The sequence below is a fragment of the Xenopus laevis genome, chromosome 5S, assembly GCF_017654675.1.
Source record: "Xenopus laevis strain J_2021 chromosome 5S, Xenopus_laevis_v10.1, whole genome shotgun sequence".
NCBI lineage: Eukaryota > Metazoa > Chordata > Amphibia > Anura > Pipidae > Xenopus > Xenopus laevis.
Window position 1 is genome coordinate 20,149,266 of NC_054380.1, and position 17,857 is coordinate 20,167,122.

Consider the following 17,857-nt stretch of genomic DNA (forward strand, 5'->3'; position numbering starts at 1 on the left):
GCCTGCTTGGCCCTGCAAACAATTGGACAATGGATAGATTTAACTGTGACTGATGAAAATTTTCTAACCTGCCCAATCGATTTTCTGACCGATGTCAGACAAAAAAATCGTGTTTGGTGTCCACTAACCTCACAATAATTTGACGGATTTGTCTGATTACGCTAAAATCTGTTGTTAAGGAGAGAAATGTCTTAATGTCTATGATGACCTTTAGATGGGAAAACAGAAAGAACATTCTGTATTGTGAGCTTGTAGAAGTTTTTTGACAGCCATGAAAACGAATCTGAGTTCATAGAAACCATAGTGTAACTGCGATTTAACACACACAGATCTTGCTATTAGCGATATTAGAGATAAACAGTATATTTGGCTTGCATCCTTCCCCAAGCTTCTTTTTCCACAAGGCATGCTGATATTTATAATTTCTTAACAAATAATAAAAAAAAACATTAACAACAACTGGGCATTTAAAAACAATCAAGAAATAGGAACTGTTGTTTCAGACAAATTCTTGGTGCTTCTGTTTCTGCAGTAAGGCTAAGAGTTGAATGCACTGAGAGGTCCTTTCTTTCTCAATGAGCAGTCTGGTGTATTCGGTGGTTTTCATGAATTCTGCAGTGGATGGGAGATCATGAAGAAATCACTGTATAGTCTCAGATCGCTCAGTGGCTACTCTGGAGAGCTCATTCAGCTTCTCCTTAGGTGGAAAACTTGAGGGGGCAGGTGTAATTAGTTCTCCAAGATGTTTAGATAGCAGCCTAACAAACATGAATTTCTCAGCCCAGAAGTTTGCTTCTCCTTTCTAAAACAAGAAGTCTTCATCCACCTACAACATGAAATATTACTTTGGTTATTTTCATAAAACGAATCATTACATAAGCGCAATACTTTTTCATTCATGTTACACTATCTTGTTGCTGGAGCTTGAGACTTTGTGTCAACATCACAAAAAATATTCCCCTTCAAGGTTCCCAAATTGCTTCAGACAGAGAAGCTTGTGTTAGGTAAGACATGGTTTAGGGAATTACTAAATGCAGGTAAGGAAACAATAAACTCCCAATCTCAACTGCTGGCCATAGTCTGGCAAGATTGGTACCATATAATGGCAAGGTTTGAGGTGGCCTTTTATATTTACACATTCATGCAATAATCAGTTAACCATGCAGACTGCTTTTCCTATTCTGCGTCAATAGCGCTAGCTACAGTAAGCGATCCATAGCACCTTTTGTACGATATTACTGGTGCGTCTATGGCTTTAGCCTCTGCCTATGGGTCAGCTTCCAGTTTTCAGCATTGCAATCGGTAATTAAATCCAAAATCCAAGTATTGATGTCCATACTCATGTGCACATATCTTCTGCTTACTTTGGCCTCTATTGACCTTAAACAATGCAATTCTTTGATGTTTCTAATGGAAATAAATCAGATATAGTTACATAGGTTAATTGGATTGAAAAAACACCCAAGTCCATCAAGTTCAACCACAAAAAATAAAACCCAGAGTCCATATATACACGCACTCAGTTCGACACCTCCATACACTCACATAATCTATATATACTCATATCTATACTAATGGTAGATTTTAGTATCACAATAGCCTGTGATATAAATACACTGTATTTACGTACAGTAAAAGCCAATAGACAGTAGATCGGGATACACATAATCCAATAGACAGTAGATCGGGATACATATAAACCAATAGACAGTATATTGGAAAACACATAAGCCAATAGACAGTAGATTGGGATACAAATAAAACAAAAGACAGTATATTGGGATACACATAAGCCAATAGACAGTAAATCAGGATACATACAGTATAAGCCAATAGACAGTATTTCGGGATACATATAAGACAATAGACAGTATATCGGGATACACTGAGCCAATAGACAGGAGATCGGGATACATATAAACCAATAGACAATATATCGGGATACATATTAGACAATAGATCGGGAAACATATAAGCTAATAGACAGTATATCAGTATAGCCACTGTGCTCTTTTTTGCTGATCTTAGTAAACGTTACTGTAAAACTTGCTAGTTAGGGTTGCCACCTTTTCTGGAAAAAAATACCGGCCTTCCTATAAATTTATCCTTTTTCCCTATTAATAACATTGGGATCAACCATAATTTTTACCGGCCAGGCCGGTAAAATACCGGTCAGGTGGCAACCCTACTCATAGTCAATCTCACTATAGGCATGGAAGTAAAACTGCTCCACTCATCAAACGTTTACATTTTTTTTTCTTTACTAAAGTTTCACATGTATAAATGTTTAGTATCAGGAACCCTTTAGTGCCTTTTTTATTTTTGCTATTTTTGGTACAGGTATGGGACCTGTTATCCAGAATGTTCGGGATGTGGGGTTTTTCAGATTATGAATCTTTGTGTAATATAGATCTTCATATCTTAAGTCTACTAGAAAATCATGTAAACATTAAATAAACCCAATAGACTGGTTTTGCTTCCAATAAGGATTATTTATATCTTAGTTGGGATCAAGTACAAGCGACTGTTTATTATTACAGAGAAAAAGGAAATCACTTTTTATAATGTGGATTATTTGATTATAATGGAGTTATGGGAGACAACCATTCTGTAATTCAAAGCTTTCTGGATAATGGGTTTCCGGATAATGGATCCCATACCCGCACTTATTTATCAAATGAATTTGGTGACACACTCCGCGAGTCGTTTAGAAATAAAACAGCACAACCTAATGTAGAATTCTCATTAGGGGATCTTAACTGGGGGCGTTTTTTTTTCAATGTTTTTAAAGTTTGACACGTGTTTGAGATGCAGGTCTGAGTGCACCTAAATGCATTCGTTCATTGATTTCATTATATTCTGCGTAGTTGTATTCAGGAGCGTTCAGAGTTTCTCCATTTGCGTTTCATTGCGTTGTGTTAGACGAAACATGCTGCATTTTCTTGTGATTGATGTGTGTTCTCAAACCAATAGAATACAGGGTTGCAGGGTTCTGTGACAAATACACACTTAGCTGCATTAAAAAATTTATACAAAGGCAGTATATATGCATTTTTTATTATCTTAGCATGCGTTCTTATATGCATTAAAAAAACAAAAAAAAGTCCATGTTTAAAGGTGACTATTCACGGACAGATTATAGCTGCCAATATAGGTCTTTTAGACCAATTTGGCATCTTATCTTCCAGTGTATGGGGGCTTCTGACGGGTCTCCCCGATCTATATCAGGCCATGCAATCCGACGGCACCCATTTTCTTCGTTGTAATCCCATCTTTCAGCCCTAGAGCCAAACATTCAGATTAACCGGATATCGCCCTGCTGTTGGGCATATCGGGGGAAAATCTTTTTGTGTATGGCCAACCTTAAGGGTAAGGACACACTTCCGCCTGCTACAATGAAAAAACACCTGTGGCATGGCACTTGCGGTGCTTTGTTTTCCGAAGTCACCTGAAGTTTCCACGTGAGGCAACTTCGGGCGACTTCGGAAAAAAGAAGCACCTCTAGTGCCATGCAGCAAAAAAGAGCCAATTAGTCGCCGGACGACTAAATCCCCCCGAATCTCCAGCTGTTACATTACCCTAAGAGTCCTTACCCCTTTTCTCCTGGTACTTATTGCCCTGGTTTCTTGTGGGATCTCAATTCCCAACCTGCCCAACTGGGGCTCCAAATATTTTCTTTTACTCTCATTGTTGAAAGTAGACACATACTCCATTATCATGGAATTCCTGCCCAGACTGTCTACTCATTTGTATTTAAATTGATCTCATTACATGGAGGTTTGCAAGGTTGATTACCAGTCTCATTGTCTCCAAGTCACTTAGATCATCATCTCCCAAAATCCACTGCAGCAGGATTGGGGTTGGGGTGCCAGCAGAAACTTGGTCCCCGTGTTGAAGGAGTGCACAGATATATATACTGTGTGTATATATATATATATATATATATATATATATATATATATATATATATATATATATATATATATATATATATATATATATATACTCTTTATTAATGTTATAGTAACAACCAAAGCTAATGGTTTGAGTATGTATTGCTTCCATATTGTTCAAGGTACGTAGACAAGGTATTGTAATGGTCTTCATGCTGTATCATAGAAGTGTGTGTGTAAATAAAGTGGCACAACCCCAACTCTTTTCCCATTTATTTGCATTTAAACAAAGGCTTGTCTTGGCTGAGGTATTTTCTATAGACGGGGACAGCGAGCTGGTAGCTAGGGTTCAAATTACCCTAGCAACCATGCATTGATATGAATAAGAGACTGGAATCTGAATAGGCGAGGCCTCAATAGAAAGATGAGAAATAAAAATTAGCAATAACAATAAAATTGTAGCCTTACAGAGCATTTGTTTTTTTAGAAGGGGTCAGCGACGCCTATTTGAAAGCTTCAAATAACTATAAAACTATAAAAAAATAAATAATGAAAAGTTGCTTAGAAATGGCCATTCTATAACAGACTAAAAGTTACTTTAAAGGTGAACCACCCCTTTAATTTGTATACATGAAAATATAGAGAGTAGGAATGTTCTGGTTAGAATTTCAGATATGGCCTTTATTTTACTGTTTGAGCTGACCACACATCTGTGCCAGCGATTGGATGACAATGGGTGCCTCTACAGGTCCATCAGGAGAAGATGCCATCAATGAACTCATGTGATCCCCTGCAACAGGGACTTCAAACATACCCGATGTCTACCTCTTGGTGAGCCAGTTGAAGAAGGCCCAGATGACCCCTACAGATAGAGTTTATTTTTTTTCACTAATTAGAGGAGCAGATCAGGTGCACATATATAGCTCTCCCACCTTCTCATAAAAATATTTCTTGTTATTGAATCCATGAGCCTGCCATACTGTCTCTTAACCATAAAGGTTACAAGTTATATGTCTGGGGAAAGTACACAAGCAGGTTGTATTACGTGAAGAAGTTATATCAAGGTAGGAAGACGTAGTATAGTCCTGTTGGTTGGGTGATGTTCCTGGAAAGCAATTTATATCTGTCATTCAGTGTCTCTCTCTCTCTTATTATGCAACACAGAAAATATTTGCTGGCTCCACACTCTGAGGTTGTTGCACAACAGCCCACACATCATAAAAGAGTTGGCAAATATTAAGAGGACATCTGATCTGCTTTTCCTCTGCTACCCTCTACAAAGGAACATGTGGACCCCCTGCAAGAAATGAAGGGGCCTAAAAACAGTTGATACAATTGATATTGTTACATTAATGCTATATTTTTAGGATTGGCTGCACCCTTGCTGAAAAATCTTCCAGTGATCTCAATGGACTATGCCGCTTTACTGTAAAATATTGGTGTTATTTTCCATGTTATTTTGCCATTAGCATTTTAATAAAAGGGCAAATTGAAACACAACTTTATTTATAGTGTAGAAATTCAATGCAATCCATTCCACAATTCGTTTTCTGGCTATTTGTATAATTCTATTTACGAAATATTGAGGCCCCAGCAATGGGACCCCTACAACTGTACCCTGTGCGCCCCAACAGCAACTGGCTTGCATAAGGCTCTAAAAGAAAGAAGTTATTTGGACTCAAAGACAGAGTTCCATATACAGCCACAAAATAAATTTTTATAATGTGATATCTGCTCGTTTAGTGGCTCTTTGGGTTGATCCAATTACTGGCAGCAGGCCTGCAGAGACCCGTTGAGCAAAGACCACTTCAATGTGTTGATGCAATTCCCAACTGGATATTTATCCACATAGGGGTTGAGCAGTCCCACCAGAGGGCTGGCTCAGTCTGCAGGGACTTGTGTATGGCCAGCTTAAAGGAACAGTAATGCCAAAACATTAAATGAAATGTAAATACAAGGTAGCGTTGGTCTGCACTTGTAAAACTGGTGTGCTTGCAACAGATAAGTACTTCTATAGTTTATATAAACAAGTTGCTGTGTAGCCATGGGACAGCCATTCAAGCACAGGATACACAGTAGATAACAGATAAGTACTATTATAGTTTATATATACAAGCTGCTGTGTAGCCATGGGGGCAGCCATTCAAGCACAGGATACACAGTAGATAGCAGATAAGTACTACTATAGTTTATATAAACAAGCTGCTGTGTAGCCATGGGAACAGCCATTCAAGCACAGGATACACAGTAGATAACAGATAAGTACTATTATAGTTTATATATACAAGCTGCTGTGTAGCCTTGGGGCAGCCATTTAAGCACAGGCTACACAATAAATAACTGATAAGCCCAGTAGAATCCCACTGTTTATTATAGAGCATATCTGTTATCTACAGTTACCTTTTTTTACTCCTTTTTAAGCTTTGAATGGCTGCCCCCATAGCTACACAGCAACTATACTAGAACTTATGTAGCAAGCACACTAGTTTAACAGTGCAGGGCAACAGTACATTGTATTTTCATTACTTTTTACATTTTCATTTTTAGGCGTTACTTTTCCTTTAAGACCTCTCATCTAGTACAGCTGGCCATATACAGGCTAATAAAATCATGTATGCAGGCCATGTATGAGGCCATTTGGTCAGTCTGTTGGTTTGAAAAGCCACTACTGGTCGCCTTTCCTGTGAAACAGACTACCAATATATAAAAAGGTGATTACCCAACAGACTTGAGTCGGTAGTTTCGAAGGACCTGCGGATTCAGGAAACAATCACATTTATTGTTTTCACGCAGATGTACCCAAAACAAAAGAAACTGTAAGTCTAGCAGACATAGACTATTCTGGAGAGATAATAAACATTTAATAGCAAAGCAGGACTTTGCACCACTGCATTGACCAACATCAGTCAATTAAAACTGATCTATTTATAACAGCTAATATAATGAAAGCAAATATCAATGGTTGCTGCATCAGTGCAACTCTGCAACTAAGAAAACATGACAATTCCTGAACCAACCCTCATATTAAAATCAGTTGGCCGGTGGGTATTCATGTTCAAATACTGTCTATTTTGGCCATCCATATGTTGCGTCAGATATTCACTTGCTCAATCAATGTTCAAAATTACGGTACACTCCCTGCTTCCCTGGTATGCCAATCCACATGCACCAAAGGAAAAGTGTCAGTAGGCCAAGCACTGTGGGTAAAAAACAAAACATTAAAGACATTAATGTAATGGAGTTGGCGGAACACCTTCTGACTTACTGGGCCTACCCTACACCTACACCTACTGTTGATTAGCATTAGGATCAAATCAATCACACTGCAGCATGATTATAAGGGTCATTTACAAACACTGTGCCATTTTGAATGCAAATTGCCATGGTTTTTTTTTAACCCTAATGCAGCATTTCTCCACACAGTTCTAGCATAATTCCAGTCACCTTCTGAGTTGCATCTGCAGCAAAAAAGCATGTGCTTTGCTGCAAATTGGATGAGTGGTCTACCACTTACTTTCTTATCCTTTCTGCAGTCCATCCAGAATACCGCTGCAAGACTCATTCACTGCGCCTGCATAATTATCCATGCTGCACCTCTGTGCAAATCCCTGTACTGGCTACAATTGCATTCTCACATTACATTTAACCTACAAAACTTTAGGAAACAATGCTCCACTTTGCATTTAAAGCCTCTTCTACCGATACTCTCCAAATAGACAACTTTGCTCTTCTTATGATCTTAAACTTTATTCTGCTCCAGGAACCTCCTCCTCATATGCACACCTGCAGGAGTTCACCAGACCAGCTCACTACCTGTGAATTTCTTCTTAAGTTGGGGTTGTGTCACTTTTGGAGCATGCATTGAAAATGGCATTTGCATTCAATAGACACCTATTGACACAACCCACTGTGGGAACCTTGGAGCTACCACCAGGTTTATGGTTATGGTATCTCCAGGGGTTCCCAGTGAGTTTCACAGCATTCAGAAGAGGCAGGATGGAGGCATTTGCAAGCACATGGAAGTAAATGTATCTCTAGCTTCATGTACACACAGTGCTTTACATTTTAACAATACATTAATACTACCGACTGGATGCATTGTTATCACAACAAAACACGGAAGAGTCACCTGTTCCACATTTTAGCTTCCTATAGCCTTGAGACGATCCAAAGCAACTACTGCTTATATACATATATTTTCCCTCTAGCCTCCCAAAGAACAAACCCAGGTGACATCTCAGTTAATCATGACAAGGGACCTATTTGATGACAATAAACCGTTTGATGCCTGTTCCTGAAAAATAATATTTCATAAAACTCTTAGCAAATATTACATCACATTGTTTTCTCTTCCCTTGACAGCTCCGCTCACCAAGAAAACACTTTATATTGTTTTCACAAGAGAATGGGCTTCTTTGTACATTATCTGCCAATTTAGCCTGGGGCATGATGTGTCGTAATGGTAAAAGAATATACATGTACAAACACAGTTGTTAAATAATATGATATAAGATAGCTGAAAGAGATACCATAAATATCCATTTCATATAGCTCACAAAGCCTCAAGGTGGGCATTCATGGGCCAAGCCAAAAAATACCCAACTGATCACCCTTTGGCCAAATGGACAGATATCATATGAGTGGCCACTTTTCACTTGTTTCATTTATTCAGGCAGACCACATATTGAGCAAAACAACAGAAAGTGAAGAGAATCTGTGGTTCCCTCTGGTCAACATTTGGAAATGTAATGACAGATAAGCCTTGATCATTGAAACAGGCCCAAAATGGACAGGCAGCTAAATTCAACCAATTACATCTGGGCATTTCAGGTTATACAAATGTGGTCCTCGCCCAATCGGATGTTCAAACCTGATCAACAGATACCTACCCGATTGTAGTCTAGATATCAGCCAGGCCGTCCAACAGAAGGGCTCCATACACAGCACAATACGTTGAAGAGCAAGCTTTTATTGGGTCGAGACCAGCTTAAATTGCTGGTGCTAAAACGATGATGATGAAGTGTTACGATTGTACTGTTCCTGCCCAAAGTGGTTAAACAGATGGCAAGCAATTGTCCCAAGAGTATTGAGAAGCACATATGAGTCACTATAGTCAAGTCTGACATTAATGCGCCTCCTCTCTCACTTCCCGCTGGCAGCAACTCCAGTCTGAGACAATGTTCTGGATACAATATTTGACCACACTGTAGGCTGGAGTCACTTCAATGGGATTACAAAGTGGTTGATACACTAAAGCTCAGCAGAGACAGGAGCCAACCTTATGTAATCTTATAAAAACTACATAGCTAAGGGGGACAGAAAGTCACAAATCAATATTCATGAGCATCAAAAATTTAATTATTTTGAAGTTCATTTTGTGATGAGATAATTCCCTTTTCTCCTTGTGCCACAGGCACCAAACATTATGCGGCAATCTCTCCAGGGCAGGGATTTACTGTTCCTTTAACATTCTAAATACAATAATTAGTAAAAGTAGACGAGTAATCTAAGGCTAATGAGGACATTCAAGAATCGTGTGACCAGAAATTGCCTTTCCTTTCCAAATGCTTTTTTCTGCTAAGATGCTAAATTTTATCCCCGCAGGTGTTCATATCCGCCTCTGGCAGAAAACATGGCTGTTGGCTTTAGCACACACTGGCATGCATTCGCCCTTCTATTTCTCTTTTTACAGACTTCTTGGAAATAATGATCTGCAAGTCTGCTTTCCAGGAATCTAGTGATAACGAGCCTTCCTTGTACATGGGATTTTTTTTACCACACAGTCTCGCTCTTAAATCTGCACATTCCAGTGCCAGTTTTTATATTTGCTCTTTGATTGATGGCCCTAGCTACTTGTGTTCTCCAGTCTACTTATAGCGCATTCCTTTGGAAGATGCCCAGCTTTCTATGGATTTGGAAACTAGAACTCCACCAGTTGTCATGAAACTACAATTACCGTACAAGATGGCTGCAGAATGCAATTGAACTGTGACTAATCACAAATTCTTGTCAGTCATTGCTCTTCCCTGGTCTTGTTGCAAATAGCCTCTTCAGTTACACGTGGAAATATAGTCCTTTTTAATAGTTACTAATAGCTAAGATTGAAAATTCACATATTATTATAAAAGGCATGGCAGCTTATACTTGCAGTTACCTGCACATGTAGCCATGCTCATAAATGAGTTATATCCTCCCTTTAAGTGACAGGTTAGGAAGTGCTTGCCTGGGGATCTCAAGTTTAGCATGCTTGAATGGAGTCAGTGTAGGATTAGGCCTGTGTATGGGTTTAGGTGGGAGTACTGTAGGTGGAAAAGGTGCATGGGCTGCAACAGAATTAAAGGAGAAGGAAAGCTATGGAGGCATTTTATTGCCAATAGATTAGCTAAAATAGTACAAGCTAGAATGCAATATTTATTCTGTAGAATGTTTTACCCTACCTGAGTAAAAAGCTCTAGAAACTCTCTGTTTGTTTAAGATAGGAGCTGCAGTATTAATGTGGTGTGACATCACTTCCTGCCTGAGTCTCTCCCTGCTCTGGGCTCAGATTACAGTAGAAAAGGGAGGGGGGTGGGGAAGAGGAGCAAACTGAGCATGCTCTTGCCCAGGGCAATGAGGTTTAAGCTGTAGGCAGGAAGTGTGATACAGAAGCCCATGAGTACACAATAGAAGGAAAGAAATGCAGTATTTCTTTTGACAGGGGACTCAGAGCAGCATTACTTTGGGGGTTTACTGGTATATTTAGATGGACCTTTCTGATAAGGCTTACTTAGTTTTAACCTTTCCTTCTCCTTTAAGCAGGGACTATTAATATTCCGAGGCTCTACAACTGGCTGTGTACTATATGTTACTGATTAATTCTGCTTTTCAATCTGCTGGTCTGTCAATAAATGGGTCCAGTCCTTTTAAGAGCTTCTGGCGCCCGTGTTGTCTGCACATATGAGAAAAACCACATTCCTCTCACCATTGCACCTACCTTTCATCAAATCCAATCTGCAAGGATCTGGCAGTTTATGAGCCCCCTGCACTAAAATTATAATATAATGCACAGTTCTGATCTAAAGAGCTGCAATGTAATCTAAAATCATTCCATAATAACTACTCATAAATATCTGTGGCACACAGCAGTTTAACTGCCAATGTGTCCTTAAAAAGAACTGCACGCAGCCTTCACCACATGGACACCCAGAGAAACAGCAAAGCAAGTGCTCACAAGTGATCCCTAGCCCACACTGCCCACTGTATGTATGGAAAGGTGTTTAAAGTTATTTTCGAGAGAATAAATAATGGGTGATCTTGTCAAAGTGTGGCCTGAACTATGGCTAACAGCCAGTTTTCATAAAACTCAATGACAGATGGCACTGACGGTTCCTCAGCCCATGGATATATGAATTGTATGTACTCAAAACGAACTCTAAATCAGTGGTTTCCAAACCGATGAGGTTAAGACACTTTTTGGTTGTGTTCATAACAAGGTTACAGGTACACATAATAGCCAGTTGTTCTACTATTGTTCCCTGTGGATCCAGAAAAAAAAGCATCCCCCCCAGAAGTGCCATCCGTATAGGGAACTGCCACAACATAATCAGTATGGCGAGTAACTAATTATGGGCACCCCATTAACGGCTCCCAACTCCAAAGCGTTACAGCAACAGGTTCTTAAATAGAAAAAAAAGATAAACATGGAATATAATCACTTGACGTGAGCCAATAACAATTTTAGCGGCTCTGTCTTGTACATTTATTTACTGCATAAAGTATTAAGTTTCACCATATCACAAAAGGATGCACAAGTGGAATGTGTTATGCTTACATAAAAATTAAATGGACTGGATCATTTGGTTCGCTATCAAATGTTCTGTTCCCTTGCAGGTTCAGTAGCAATTAAGCATGTAGGCTTCAGGAGAAGACAAGCAGATCAGTGCTTGATATGGTTTCCATAAATATTTCTTTAAGAATAAGGTATTGCCAAGAGCCCAACAACTGCATAATAGCTCTGCTAATGATAATGTGTACAGAAATGTTTTCAGTGAGAACACAAACAAATCTGAACACTGCAGAATAGTTATGGACAACCCCAATAAAAGAAAAAAAAAAAGTGACCCCTCAGCATACGCTCATGACTTCAGTATACAAAAATGTGCATTCTTACTACTTAACTTCTACCAGAGCCTCTCCCTGAAAAAGGAACCTTCAGTCAAGCTCCCACAAATATGCGCAATAAAAAATTGTTCTTTTATAGATGTCTCTGTACCTTCCTTTTGCATGCCCGAAAGACCATGCATGCCCCCATTAGAGTTCGACTAGGGACATCCATCAGTAGATATACATGGTAAATCGTGTTCCTGTAGTCCATGTTGCACAAGAATCAGGCTGATAACCTGGGAGATTACATATACTTTATACTGGCCCCTGTGAAATACTAGACTAGAGAGATTAAGTAAATGGTAATAAGAACGTTTAAGCCTGTGGTGGCATGCATGCCCAGGCTTTAATGTTATTTAGCATGAAAGAACACTGTGACCACCATCAATATTCTGATGGCCTTGGATGAACAGATCATGGAAGCAGGAAGAAGCTGCAACTTCTATTATATTTATCTGGAAGAGGGAATGTTCAGTTTGGATACCTCAAATTCTCAACAGATCTCTCAAAATGGCCCCCGAGATGCTATACTTACCCAGGCAGCCAAACTGCCATACCAGCTTACGGCATGTATGGCACCCTTACTGTGAGAACATTTAAAGTTGCTCCCCATAACAGGTGAACACATTACACACAGGGCCTAATTTACAAAGTGCAAAAAAAAAACAGGAATAATCTACCAGGTTTTTTTTAACATATCTGCACCCTACTTCACACTATCCACCATGGGTGCAGGTCTTTGCCTTTAAAAATGTAAAGACCTGCTGCTGACATTTAGCAACTCTGTATTCCACCCATTGTGGAAGTTAGGGAGCACCAGTGGGTGCAGGGTGCCAAGGAGCTCTGTCCTTTCCTGCTGCCCGGTGGCAAGCGATAATGATAGGTTTGCATTGCTCCCACCACTGCACTCTGCACTTCAGTGCCGAACTTCAAGTCTAGGGCCTTTTAAATAAGGCCCACAGTGTCTAAGTGCAACCAGTACATGAAAAGCTCCTACATACATTGGGTTTAACTTATCTGGGCAATGTTTTTTAGTTAGATATAAATATTATCTCAAGAGATGAGGGTCTGTTTTCCTGCAAAGGGTTACACAACCCTGACATTCTCTGCTATATGTTAATAATATGTGCCACTTATTCATTGCATGTTGAATAAAGAACATGTGGAGCTTGTTTCAGCGATATCCACCCTGACAAGTGAAGAGCATTTCTGGGGCTGGGAACAGTTAAGCAAACAGTAGTTATAAACATCCAATGTTTGGTCTTGACAAGATGGATCGGCCATTATAATCTGACCTTTAAGTTAGCATTGTGGGAGATCCAAGAGTTCACTGCTTCTACTTCATGACTTTCGGGGGGGGGGGGGATTATTTTAAAAATGCTTCATATGCCTGACCTCTGAACCAAGCCACCAGAACACAGGAGCTTTAGCACACGTGACTGTCTATACAGTAGTTATGGGCTGTCTGTGGATGTAGTTGGGAAATACAAGAGGTAGTAGACAGACTGTAACTTATGATTAACAGACAAAGATAATATCAAACTCTACGAGGGAGGCACATAAAAATACAGCTCAAGCAAAGCGTCAAAGTTGGCCATTTCTGCACCTTCCTGCATAATGGATATTGTAGGATATTGTATATGTATATAGCCTCTTCCAAATGTGATGGCTCCATTGCCCCCTCTATATTAAACATATTTTAGTGATCAAATTGGAGCCTTTATAACCTGTACAAAAAGCCTTATTTGAGTAGGGTGTCAATTATTTCCCATAGAACCTGATGATAATATTCTGCTGAATAAGTCTGGTTATCATCATCATTTATTTATATAGCGCTGTCAAGATACGCAGTGCTTTAGGTTATCATATTTATTGCCTCCAGGTATATGTTTCAAACCCCAGTGCATTGCCCAAGGAACAGCGTGAACCACATTTCCCCAGACATGAAGGCAAAGAACATACAGGTATATACACCTCAAACATGTTTGAGTTAATTGTAGTAAGGGGCATGGCTTTTTGGCCTGGAAGAGGGAACTCTAGAGAAGGAGATGAAGGTCTATTAGGAACACCAGGCCTTTCCACCCACAGCACTATGCCAACTGCCAACTGATAATTAAACAATGCAATACACTAGACTATGAAGATTTTCATTCATCCAGGTCATAGTATATCTAGTATAGGTCAATCTAAAAACAACTGGACTTGCTGAGTAATCAATGAAGACGTTTCACTACTCATCCGAGCAGCTTCTTCAGTTCAACTGACTGGTGTGGGAACTTCCCACACCAGTCAATTGAACTGAAGAAGCTGCTCGGATGAGTAGTGAAACATCTTCATTGATTACTCAGCAAGTCCAGTTGTTTTTAGATTGACCTATACTAGATAATACACTAGACACTGACCTGACATCTAAGGCCACATGTGGAAGGATCATGAGGCTTGAGGGGGTCTACTTCTCCAGTGTTACTAAGCAAACATTCCTTGTGAGGCAGGCACAAGTCACACATCATACAACAGTGTTTTAGAAAACACTGGGACAAAGGGTCTAAAAACTGGCAGTTAATCAGATACAACATGTGATATCCTGGAACCCGATCAGATTGATCTGCCCGCACCTGAAAAGGATAAATCTTTCTCTTGGACCTTTACAATGAGCTCGTTTTACCACTAAGCACAGGCAAAGGGTAAGATGATATTCACTTCTAAGGCAGGCTGCTTCAATCTTTTTTGTCCTACAGTTTACCAAATTTCAAGGCAACAGGGGGCATTCATGAGTGCAAGAGCACTAAGGGGTGCAAGAACTTGTCTCTTAGTGCCAGATCTAGCACCTCTTCTGCCTATCCCTAGTTTCGGCGATGGTACTTTGTGTGTCTGAATGACGGATAAGGTACAGGGCAGGAGGGGGACACCTATATACCTCCCCGCGGCCTCTTTTGAAACAAGTTGTGTCTAACGCAGACAATGATCAATTAAGATGCGTTGTGTTTGGAGCCTTTGTTTTAACTTTGCACACTACATAGGTTATCCAAATGAGGCTGATTATATCATACGGTAATCTCCAAAGAATTCTCCAGGAGCTGTGAGTTACATAGTTTAGCTATTGGTTAAATCAACAGATTAAGACCTTGTCAGACCCTTCTATGCCTGTTATGCAAGTCCTTTATGCAGGGGGATTATCTGTGCACTGGTTTCACCGTTTTGCACCTTTAAGCTCAAGAAAAAGCCTATGCAAGTATGGGATCTATTATCCAGAATGTTTAGGGCCTGGGCTTTTCCGCATAAAGTATATTTCTGCAATTTGAATCTTCATACCTCAAAAAGATATCCTTATATCTTAGGATCAAGTGCAAGGTATTGTTTTATTACTTCAGATAAAAAGGAAATCATTTTTAATTAAAATGGGGTCTATGGGAGACTCCCTTCCCATAATTTGCCCTTTTCATGCAAGATTTTGCTCTTTGCATTTCTAAAAGTGTAGCCACTCATTTACACAGGACCTATCCAAGCAAATACATTTATAGATATTGATATTTGGCAAATCTTATATAGCTATACACACACACAGACGCATATATACGTATATGAAAGGTAACAACTTAAAATATTATATTTATGGCTGTGTTTTATTAAGCTCTGGCCTACTTCAAAGAAGCCTCCTTGGGCTGGAAATGAATAGGACAATGTCTTTCTGTGAACAGGCTACTGTTCAGTTGCCGAGCTCGGCGGAAATTAATCAACACGGGCTTTCTTTTTAATTTCCCCCATTCATGCTAAAAGAAACATATTTTCACAGCATGGGTACATGTGCACACACGTACAGCTTCTAAGGTCTCATCTGTCACTGGGTGGGTAAGAGCAAATGTTGTAAGGTGTGAAATGTTATATTGCTGAAACTCAGAACTTTGCTTGTTTCAACGATTTGAGATAAAACCTCTGTAGAGTCAATCTGGTCTCTATACACCTATAATAAAATAGGCCTTCAGCTGCTGAATATGACAGCGTTTACTTTTTGATGATTGGATAACTCAACAAAACATCAGAAGTGTCAGTGATTAAGTGGAGGGACCAGACATTGATCTTCAAGACATGGGCACTAAGAAAAAGACAGCACAGGACAGGTCCTGTCATCAACAACCCATTTCAGTATGAAATTATTTACTTCACCTTTAAAATGAACTCTAGAAAGCAGATTTATACTTTAAGAGCTGTTGGTACTCATAAGAGATACTCACAGTACTCTGCAGATTCAGGCATCTGAGTTCACGGGTGCTATCTTCAGCTGCTTCGGTAATCTCTGGAATAAGACCAGTGCTTCTGCAATTTTCGTGAGTTTTGGCGCATGCGCAGTTGTCGCATGCGCCGCTCTGCCGTTCTCATTCCGAAGATTACCAGAGAGAAGAAGATGGCACCCCTGAACACCGCTCGACAGAATCTGCACGGAGGGGTAAGTAAAGACTTAGGGGCATTTGCCCGGGGTAACACTTAGGCTGGGGGGAGAAGGGAGGGGGTCTATGTAAGGTAGGGGGGTAGGGGTTTTTTAACTTTTGGGGTTGCTTCTTCTTTAAAAAGAAATATGTTTCAGAATAATTTCCCAAAATGATACATGTGATTAATTCCTAATCTTGACATTTCAGGATGTAGAATCTGCTTCTACCACATGGTAAGAATTAGGCAAGATGTTGGTAAGATGTGGGCTAGGTTTGCTCCACTCTGTATGGCGCTGGCAGTCAGGGCCGGAACTAGGGGTAGGCAGAGTAGGCACGTGCCTAGGGCGCAAAGCTGGAGGGGCGCCAGGCACGCACCTTCTGCCTCTCCTACCCCTAGTCCGGTCCCCTCTCTGGCCGCGTGTGTCAGCTTGCGCATGCACGCTTTCCCTTTCACGCTGCCTCATGTTTTCGCGCATGCGCGCACAACATATTCTTTTGCGCATTCGCTCACAACAGATTCTTTTGCGCATGCGCGTGCACGTGGTTTTCAGCGCACACCAGGTTTTCTGCATGTGCGCTGCTGGGGCGCTCCAACCAGCTGGGCTGCCTAGGGCATCTGCCCAGGCTGGCCTGGCACTGCTGGCAGTGCCCAGTTAACTACAACTCGCAAGAAGCATGGGCTATGATGGCAGGAGGCTTCTACACCAAAAATCTTGAGTAAACCAACTGGTATGTTCCAAATACTCATCCTTCCATTTATAAATGAGCCTCTTTTATTTTATGTAAGTGAGGCTCCATAGATACTTCCTCCATGTAGAGAAGGGTTTCCAAACATTTTTCTTAGGGTATCTAGGCTAAGCCAAGAAGTCAGCTTCACAATCCAAAATTGCTTTAAAATCGATCATGTCCTCATTTCCATTACTATTGTTCAATAATTTATATTGTAGCAGGACATCTCCGTTTATCAATGGGGACCATGAGGACTCCGTTTTGGGTCCTGACAGATGCCTAAAGGCTTAGCTCTCAGTTAGTTCCTGGTGGCATTGTGTAAGGTTAGCTTGTATTCAATGGCAAAGTAGAAATTCGTGTATGTTGGAATGAAGCCATAATAATACCCATGGGTTGTGCAAGGATTTTTAACTTAAGTACTCCCCAGAGTGTTTGGGGGCATGGCCTCTTCTCATGCACTGCCTTTGAGCTGTGTCAATTTCTCATAGCACAGAGAAGCCTTCTCATAATCACTAGGTAGGTGCACTTTCCTAATGTTTAATTAATAAATTCTTCTGCCAAGGCAAACATCATGGCAGCCCCTGCTCATATATAAGTGACAACACACAATATTCCATTCACACAATAAGCCAAACACTTTTACTTTACCATCTAAGGTAAAATAAA

The 17,857-nt window shown here is 40.1% G+C and overlaps 1 long non-coding RNA gene across 1 annotated transcript; it reads right to left on the reverse strand.

The window, feature by feature from the left end:
• Positions 1-347: 347 nt before the first annotated feature.
• On the reverse strand, positions 348-3,838 carry LOC121394164. The gene is made up of 2 exons (XR_005961524.1): positions 3,594-3,838; positions 348-826 (listed from the first exon to the last, which is right to left on the reverse strand). It is a non-coding gene; the product is annotated as an uncharacterized LOC121394164 (long non-coding RNA).
• Positions 3,839-17,857: the final 14,019 nt, after the last annotated feature.